Raw genomic sequence first — 9,054 nt, 5'->3', positions numbered from 1 at the left:
CAAAACAAAAAAAAGGAAGAGGAGGGGGGGGGGGGGGGGGGGGGGGGAGAACACGTACCTTGTGTTTGTAGGGTTGAATAGAGGGAGAAAGTGGATTTCCTTTCAATGTTATCACAATGCAATGATTAAATTCTTGTGTGATGTTAGCCCAAAATGTGCCCTAGGTGAATGTGGTCGGGAGAGGAATTTAGGAAAAGAGTGAGAGGGTGAATGAAGAGTGAATCGGTCATGGCTTTAACCATGGCCGATCCACTTCTATGCGGCCACATAGTTAAAAGCTGGTCGCATAGTTATATTTCTTTTTTGGCTTTTTCTTTCGGTTGTCTATATGATCGCATAGACACTTTTTTTTTCAAAAGAAATAAAATAAAATAAAACAATGCTTCTTTCCCCAAAAAATCTTATTTTTGTCCAATTTTTTTTTATTTAATAAATGATCCGGCTCTCAACGCCTCCAATTTTTCAAAGACATATTTTTAAAACATTGACATGTGAAATTTAGAAAACATAAGTTGCCTCGAAATGCTTGAATTCCACACTCAACTACCCAAACAACTCAAATCAACCCGAAGTCGTGTGTGATACTTAAGGACTCGTGTGAACAGTGCTTGGACTCTTTTAGCATGCCTAGATGATCGATGACCACATAACAAAATACTAAATGAATTTGAAAGTAAACTTTCTAATCTAATGCAGAAAGCATAATAAAGTAAATAAATAGATAAAAAGGATACAGTGGGTTGTCTCCCACCCAGCGCTAAGTTATAGTCGATAGCTCGACTTTTCTGCGGCTGCTTCATTCTGGCGTCTCGAGTTGAACAGTTGACTGTTGGTTAGAGAAGTCACCGCCCTAGTAGTGTTTCAACCTTTGCCCATTAACAGTGAAGGTACCCTTATTCTCATGGCTCACTTGTATAGCCCCATATGGTAGGACTTTTGTAACTGTGTAGGGACCCGACCACTGTGATCGTAGTTTTCCTGGGAATAGCTTGAGTCTCGAGTTACACAGTAGTACTTGTTGCCCCACTTCGAATACTCGCCTCTGAATGTGCATATCATGCCACTTCTTGGTTCGCTCCTTGTAAAGTTTTGCATTTTCATAAGCCTCCATTTTAAATTCATCCAACTCATTCAGTTGCAGTAGACGCTTTTCACCGGCGGCATTCAATTCCATATTTAACTGTTTCATAGCCCAATATGCCCGGTGCTCCATTTCTAATGGCAGATGGCATGCTTTCCCAAAAACTAGGCGATATGGAGACATGCTTATCGGTGTCTTGAATGTTGTTCTGTAAGCCCACAATGCATCGTTTAGCTTTTTAGACTAGTCTTTTCTAGACGAGTTCACTGTGACTTCGAGTATCCTTTTCAACTGCCGATTAGATACTTCAACTTGCCCGCTAGTTTGTGGATGATATGGGGTAGCGACACGGTGTTTAACACCATATTTATTTAACAGCTGCTCAAACTAGCGATTACAGAAGTGTTTACCCCCGTCACTGATTATAGCTCGCGGTGTGCCATATCAAGTGAAAATATATTTCTTCAGAAACCCAATTACTGTCTTTGAGTCATTTGTTGGCAGTGCAACTGCTTCCACCCATTTTGATACGTAATCCACTGCTACCAAAATATACTGATTTGAGAATGAAGGGAGGAAATGTCCTATGAAGTCAATTCCCAAACATCAAATATTTCCACTTCCAAAATGTTGTTTAGTGGCATTTCATTCCTCCTCGAAATATTCTCAGTGCGTTGACATCAGTCACACCTCTTGACAAACTCAAATGTGTCTCTAAACAGTGTAGGCCAGTAGAACCCGGATTGTAGAATCTTTGCAGCTGTTTTTGAAGCTCCAAAGTGTCCTGCATATGCGGATGAGTGACAGTGCTCGAGAATCTCATGTACTTCTTCTTCAAGTACGCACCTCCTCACTATCTGATCAGCTCCTCGTCTATAGAAAATTGGATCCTCCCAAAAATAGTATTTTAACTCGGCGAAGAATTTTTTTCTTTGGTGACTAGAGCAGTCAGGCGGTGGAATGGAACTGGCCAAATAATTGACAATATCTGCGTACCAAGATGCTTCATCCACTCTCAACATCTGTTCATCCAGGAAGATCTCATTTATATCCACTAAATCTTCCGTCTCCCCAAGTTCTAGTCTGGATAGGTGATCTGTTACTACATTCTCGGTGACCTTCTTGTCGCGTATCTCAATATCAAATTCTTGCAACAACAGCAACCAACGAATTAATCTCGGCTTTGCATCCTTCTTTGTGAGCAAATACTTCAATGCAGCATGATCAGTATAGACGATGACTTTAGACCCGACGAGGTATGACCTGAATTTGTCGAATGCAAATACCACAGCCAATAGCTCCTTTTCAGTGGTTGCATAATTTATTTGTGCATTATTTAGAGTTCTGCTTGCATAGTAGATCACATGAAAAATCTTGTTCCTCCGTTGTCCCAATACTGCACCTACAGCTTGATCACTTGCATCACACATCAATTCAAAAGGCAATTCCCAGTCTGGTGCTACAATTACTGGTGATGTCGTAAGCTTTTCCTTTAAAGTGTTGAAAGCTGTGAGACAATCCTCATTGAACTCAAAGGTTACATCTTTCATTAGCAAATTGCACAAATGTTTAGTGATCTTCGAGAAATCTTTTATAAACCTCTGGTAGAACCCAGCGTGCCCCAAAAAACTGCGAACTCCTTTAACTGATGTAGGCGGTGGTAATTTCTCAATCACTTGAATTTTTGCCTTGTCTACCTCAATTCCTTTTGTCGATATCCTATGCCCAAGTACAATGCCTTCCTACACCATAAAGTGACATTTTTCCCAATTTAAAACCAGGTTAGTCTCCTTGCATCTCTGTAAGACCAAATTCAAGTGGTTTAGGCATTCATCAAATGAAGATCCAAACACTGAGAAGTCGTCCATGAAAACCTCGATGAACCTTTCAATCATATTAGAGAATATTGCCATCATACACCTCTGAAATGTGGCTGGAGCGTTGCAAAGACCAAAAGGCATCCTACGATAAGCAAAAGTATCGTAGGGGCAAGTGAAAGTGGTCTTATCCTGATCCTCTAGTGCAAAAGGTATCTGATTATAGCCCGAGTATCCATCAAGAAAGCAGTAGTGTGAATGTCTAGCCAACCTCTCCAACATCTGAATAATGAATGGGAATGGGAAGTGATCCTTTCGTGTAGTTGCATTGAGTTTGCGATAGTCAATGCAAACTCTCCAACCCGTGACTGTTCTGGTGGGAATTAGTTCATTCTTCTCATTTTTCACCACTGTGATTCCCCATTTTTTCGGTACCACTTGAACAGGGCTGATCCATGCACTATCCGAAATTGGGTAGATAATTCCTGCATCCAATAACTTTAGTATCTCTGCCCTGACCACTTCCTTCATGTTTGGGTTCAATCTTCTCTGACTTTCTATGCTAGGCTTGCAATTTTACTCCATTAAAATTTTATGCATACACAGGGAAGGACTGATTCCTTTAATGTCAGCTATTGTCCAACTAATCGCCGTCTTGTTCTCTCTAAGTACCCTGAACAGTTTTTCCTCCTCCATCTCACTGACTGTGTTCGAAATGATTACTGAAAGTGTATCCGACTCTCCTAAATAAGCATATCTGAGATGTGGCGGTAGTTGTTTGAGTTCTAAAACTGGCGGCTGCTGAACTGAAGGTAGTGGCTTTGTGTTTCCCATCCCCAGTTCCTCAAAGTGTCTCTTTCATGTGTATGGCGGGTTGGTCTTCAAAAATCTTGCACATGTTTCAACTTCAAAAGACTCTGACTGGATTGATTGGGATTGTACAATACATGCCTCATAGGCATCAGATGGACCGTGTAGTAAGAATGTTTCTTGTACTGCCTTGTCAATAAGGTCAACTTGATAATAGCTGTCAGATTCTGCTGATAATTTCATTGTCTTGAATACATTGAATGATATTTGCTCCTCTCCCAATCTTAAAATCAACTGACCTCTTTGAACATCAATTAACGCTCTCCCTGTTGCTAGAAATGGTCTGCCAAGTATCAATGGAACGTCATTGTCCTCTTCCATGTCTAGGATAAGAAAGTCCACTGGGAATATGAACTTCTCAACCTTGATAAGCACATCTTCAATTATTCCTCTGGGATGTGTCAGTGACCTGTCAGCCAGCTGAAGTGTCACAGTGGTTGCTTTAGCTTCTCCCAATCCTAGTTTCCTGAAAACAGACAAAGGCATTAAATTAATACTTGCACCGAGGTCACATAATGCTTTATCAAAATATACTTCACCGATTGTGCAAGGAACAGTAAAACTCCCTGGATCTTTTAGTTTTGGTGGAAGCTTATTCTGTATTCTGGCACCACATTCCTCAGTAAGCATAACTGTCTCATGATCTTCCAGCTTGCATTTATTTGATATGATATCCTTCAGAAATTTCACGTAGCTAGGCATTTGGAACAGTGCATCAGCTAGTGGGATGTTGATATGGAGCTTTTTGAAGATTTCTAGAAATTTTTTGTATTGTTGCTCCACTTTTTGCTTCTTCAAGCGCTGTGGAAAGGGAATCGGAGGTTCGTAGGGGTTGACTGTGACTTTGGCCTTATCTTGTGATTCTTCTGAATTTTCCTTTGAACTTGATTCCTTTACAACAGTCTCTTCTTCAGCGGAGGAAGATGTTTCTCCAATCACCCCTGGTCTCTTGACATGGATTTCAGGTAATTGTACTCCACTTCGAGTTGTAATGACCTTGGCTTGCTCTTTAGGATTGATTTCTGTATTACTTGGTAAGTTACCTGGTGTTCTGCCAGTCAATGCGATGGCTAGCTGCCCCATCTGAGTTTCCAAATTCTTGATGGCTGCATTTTGACTTTGAAGTGTAACTTCGGCCTTCTCCATGAATTTTCCTATCATATCTTCCAATTGAGGCCTCTTCTCCTGTTGTTGAAATTTCCCTTGTGGCTTATTCTGATTCTGGTTGCTCCAAGAGAAGTTGGGATGTTTCTTCCAGCTGGGATTGAAAGTCTCGCCATATTGATTATGCTGCTGGCGTTGTCCCCACTATACGTAATCTGCTTACTCAATTCCTTGCATGAGTATTGGGCAATCTGATGTTTTGTGCTCGGCTCCACATTCCTCACAATTGCTCTTCTTAGCTTGTGATATGCTTTCCACCTTGTGATACAGAGAATCAATTTTTGCAGATATTGCTGAATAAGCGTCCACCTCGTAGACACCTGGAGTTTTCTTTGGAATCGCCCTCTCAGAAGACCACATGGCTGATGTGGTAGCCATTCGCTCAAATAATTCCAATGCCCCGTCAACTGTTCTTGTGGATATTAAGCCATCTGATGCTGAATCTACCATGCTCTTATGGTATGGAAGTAATCCTGTGTAGTAGAATCGAATCTGGGTCTTTTTATCGAACCCATGCTGAGGGCATTTTCGGAGCATGTTTTTAAATCTGTTCCAGGCTTCATCAAATGATTCAGTCTCTCCTTGATTGAATACTGATATATCATGTCTCAGCTTTGCTATCTTGGCTGGGGAGAAGAACTTTGTGCAGAACTTGTGTGCCAGCTCATTCCATGTAGTGATATTTGCAACCGAGAGTGAATCCAACCATTCAAGTGCTCTGTCTCGTAACGTATGTGGAAAAAGCCTCAACCTAATAGCGTCATCCGAAATCCCTTGGTATCTGAAATGTTGACACATATCCAAAAATCGAGATACGTGTGTGTGTTGATTCTCCTCGACTTTACCATAGAATTGGTGTCCATTTTGAAACAGCTGTATTACATTGGTCTTCAATTGAAAGTTGGGCTGCCCGAACGGTGGATATACAATGCTGGATTGACTTTGAATAACTTGAGGAGTCAAGAAGTCCCCAAAATTTCATTTCCTTCATCCACTGCCTCTCCTTCGTTAGCTTGAATAATAGGATTGTTTAATTCATTGGCCATTTGTACTTGTGCTTCGCGGTGATTTCTTTGTCGTCGATGAAAGGTGCGCTCAATTTCAGGATTAGCTGGAATCAATTCTCCTCCAGGCAATCGTGACATGCAAATTTGAGAATTAAAACCAGTACGAGCATTGAGATTCAAACAATTTAATTAACTAAAGCACAAATAGAGGATAATAACCTAAAATAAAAATAAAAATAAAAACAAAATTATACTAGTAAAATAAAAATTGAGTTCGAATTAGTACCTCAAAAAATAACCCGAGGTTATTCAAGACTACTACCAGCTTACGTGGGACAACATAACCCCTATCTCAGGTGATTTCAATTGGCATGAAGTTGGGGAGATCTTATTGGGGCGACAAAATGCATGGCCACTCCCCACCACCGAGTGGCACCAGATTGAGCTGACACCATCTATAGCCATCCTGTGGCTGTTTATGTGCCACAACATTGAGCTGACCTCTCACAGGACCACATTCACAGATCCCACAGCTGGATTCTTTATCACTTGGTGCGAGGTAATAAAGTTGATCTTGCCACTCTCTGCTATAATCAGATCCATCATGTAGGTACCTTGGGAGACAGACACAGCTTAATGATCTTTCCAAGCCTCATCTCCGGAATATGCATAGCTAATGGTATAAACATTGCATCCGGGGAAGTGGTTGCCAAACCCAGCCCCATCATAAAGCGCAGTACCTTGGAGGCTCAAGACAGAGCCAGGATAAAGCACTGGGAAAAGCAAGAAATTGAATGGCGCAGACAGCAGGAAGAGCAAGGTCACGAGCACATAGAGCAAGAGATGCCTCAAGCTCCACCACCACAGGTTGAGATAAATGCACAGTTGTGGCGCCAGATTTTCACCATCACCACGGGAACCAGCCGAGACGTACAGTCCAACAGACTATGGGGACTTTGACGACTGAGATGCATACAGCCCACCGTGACATCCGCATTTCCACTGATATGTCACGTGCTGCTCGCTAGGATGCCCAGACAGCTAGGAGGGAGATGGAAACTATGAACGGTCGACTCAGTGTGTATGTGTGCAGGGTGGATGGCATCCAGATGAGGGTAAATGAAAACTTGGGAGCGTCTGGGCCGTTTGGAAACACGTGTTGAGGGAATCCATGATGAAATGACACAGCAGTCAGCACTGATGAGAGAGATCTTGGCGCGCCTACCTCCACCTCCAGCTGATGGTACTGCAAGTTCTAGCTTCCCATCGCAGCCTCCGTATTGATCAGGGGAGTACCGTTTGCCTCATTTGTACTAATTTTCTTTAAATTCTGCCATCTAAACTTTAATTCTCGCATTGAGGACAATGTCTTGTATAAGTTTGGGGGATGGTGGCATAATTTGAAAAAGGCATTCGGCATGTAATTAATTGCATTTCCACAATCCAGATTTAATTTGACTAATTGTTGCATGATGCACGCTTGTGAGTGAATATTGATTATGCTTATATATGCTTGTGTGAGCTTAATCACCTCGCCGGCTATGATGTTACTATTGGATTGGTATATTTCAAAACTTTGGTGTTGGTGTTAATTAGGCCAACTAATACGTGCTGATGTAATACTTGACATTCTTTATGCACGCCATTCATGCTTTACATGTTAGGTAAGTGATTGGGGTTTTGAGCATAAAGTAGAAAAATAATTATAACCCTCTATTGAATTAACCTGTAAACTACCTTAAGACAGTTTGGTGATAGTTGAGCTATTATAGGAGAACATTGAGATAAGTGAGGCTCCGTGCATGAATTATTGTGTGGATTGCCTAGACCAGTGGGATGAAGAGTAGGTGAAAGTCTTAAATTGAGGGTTGGTTTTGGATACCAGATGTCTAGAAAAATAAGGGCATAAACTTAATTTGTAAGAATAAGACACTTCTTTTCATGTTTTTATGACTCGAGCAAGTAAGCCTGTAAGGATATTTCAAAATCTGGTGCCCTAAGGTCAACTAATCTGGGAGTCATCGGCCCAAAGCTCGATACATGGGTCATATAGAAAGCAAGAGGTAAAGAGGTTAATAAAAAGTCATCTGATCGAGCCTTTATAACTCGGGTGAATAAGCCTGCAAGGGTTTAAAACCTGGTGCCCTAAAGCCAACTGGCTTGGGAGTGTAAAAAAAAAAAATCAGAAAACCAGAGAAAAGTGAGAAAAACAAAAAGAGACAATAACAAGAAGAAAAGCCCTTGGACATTTGGTGGAAGAAACTATACCTTTGAGGCGAGGCAAGTAACCTAGTTTAATCTTGAGTGTCGAAGCAATCAAAACTAGGAGAGCCTTCACTTGTTGACATGTGAACTTGTGATAGTGAGATTAATCCAAACTACGAGAGGGTGAGAACTATAGCTAGGTAAACTCATAATTTTTAAAACACAACCTCGGGATAATTGAGTGAAAAGAATAAGTTTGGGGGGTTGTGTATCCCTCGAGCGAGTAAGGAGACATTGGACCACTTGGGACCGGGACTCAAACTCATCATGAACTTGATATGTTAGCATGAATCCACACACACACGTCAAGTATGCACTTAACAGGTAAAGGTTGATGTCATTTTGCACTGATAAATTTTCATAAAATCAATTACTTAGTCCAATCCTGAGCCAAGGCAAGGTGTTAAGCCATATTTGTTTAGAATTATATCACTATCTTATTTGAAGACAAACAATAGTTCAAGTTTGGGGGGTTTGATAAGTGTGTTTTTGCACACTTATTTACATCACAAACATGACTTAAATACAAGTAAAATGATTGAATTGTGACTTAATTTTGTCAAATTCATGCAATGCAGGTGATTCTATGGAAATAATGGAATTCAGGAGAAAAGAGCCGAAAAATGACCAAATTGGAGCAAAATGAAAATTCAGGGACCAAATTGCAATTATCTGAAAGTTGATCCGATGAACACATCAAGCAATTGATCAAGCTAAGCACCAATAGGAAGTTATAATGGAACATTGGAGCAACTAAAAACAAGAGAGGAGGTCAAGGAGTGAAGGAATGAAACTTGAGGATCAAAATGACTCAATTTGGAAGTTCACTCCACTATGCGGTCGCATAGTA

The sequence above is a fragment of the Olea europaea genome, chromosome 3 (genome assembly GCF_002742605.1).
Source record: "Olea europaea var. sylvestris chromosome 3, O_europaea_v1, whole genome shotgun sequence".
Taxonomy (NCBI): domain Eukaryota; kingdom Viridiplantae; phylum Streptophyta; class Magnoliopsida; order Lamiales; family Oleaceae; genus Olea; species Olea europaea.
This window is presented reverse-complemented; position numbering follows the sequence as displayed.